Source organism: Athene cunicularia (genome assembly GCF_003259725.1).
Source record: "Athene cunicularia isolate RWA chromosome 2 unlocalized genomic scaffold, athCun1 chr2_part1, whole genome shotgun sequence".
In the NCBI taxonomy this organism is placed as follows: Eukaryota; Metazoa; Chordata; class Aves; order Strigiformes; family Strigidae; genus Athene; species Athene cunicularia.
This window is the reverse complement of record NW_020799095.1, coordinates 30793673-30794919: the sequence shown is the minus strand read 5'-3', so window position 1 is coordinate 30794919 and position 1247 is coordinate 30793673.

Sequence of the window (1247 nt, the reverse complement as noted above, 5' to 3'; positions counted from 1 at the left end):
AGACCAGAAAGCAGCCTGTAACTTCAGGAAAGGACTCAAGGTACTAAATGCTATTTAGAGATAAACATGCTACAATTCTGCAACCCAGAATTAAATCCTTACATTCCTAAAAAAAGGAAAAGCTTAAGTTGCATCTCCAGCACTGTTTCTCATTTGCTGGTTTAGGCACCTTCCCATTCATCATCTTGGTTTCTGTGGATATTCTTTTTAGGCTTCTAAGAAACACCGTGCAGTGCATAGCGAACACATATGCTAAGTTCGCAGCTGTGGTTCTCAATGGGTGGCCTGGCCTTAGGTAATTTTATGGATTTAGTCAGTAATTGCTCTGAGCTTCCGTATCTGTCGAATGAACAGTAAGCAGGAGTTTAACTCCTAACAAAGATGTTTTACACATAAATACATTATAACCAGGAAGGCTCTAACTCCAACATCATGGTGATGAGGTCAGCTAAAAGTGCTCAGAACCTGGGCTCAGCCTTGTGACTTTTGCAACTAGAGCTGACTAGAAAATCCAGAGACACCTGAAGAAATGGAAACCACTGATTCAACAAACCCAGGGTTTTTTTGTGTTGATGTCTTCTGCCTTAGGTAGCCTTTGCCAAACTTCTGGGTGCTTTGAAACCCTACTTGGTCAGTTCCTAGTGAGCCTGAGCTTTCCAGCTCCAGGGCTCTGCAGCTTCTCCTTTCTCCTGTTGCTGACTAGCTAGGACACGGAGTTGTCCAACTGCCCCGAGCACATCCCTGATGCCTTCCAGACCCGTGCCAGGGTACGAGGAGCTGCTGCTGCTAAAAGCCCTCGAATGCACATTACTCCTCAGTGCAAAACGGCACCATAGCTGCCACAACCCATCTTCTTAGGTCTATGCTTGTAAAGCGCTTGCCAAGTGCTGAAGAAATGGAAACGAGAGTTGACATTGCCTTCTGAAAAGACAGCAGTGTAACCATACGAGGCTCCTAACGGGAAAGGCCAGATCAACCTCAGCCACGGCGTTAACCCCAGCTCCTCACCCACCCACCCAGGAGAGCCTGCTAAGAAACAGGCCCCCACCTGAGCAGCGGCACTACTGAGGCCGCTTCCTCTCCGAAGGAGCCAGCTCCCGCAACCAGCCCGTTCCCGGGGCCTGACAGGGCAAGGACCCCACACGGCAGCCGCGCTCACGGGGCTGCGCTGCTCTGCCGGGCAGCCCGCTTCGCACGCCAAGCCCAGGTACCCTGCCTGCGGCGTCGCGGCGCCGGGCCGGGCCTCC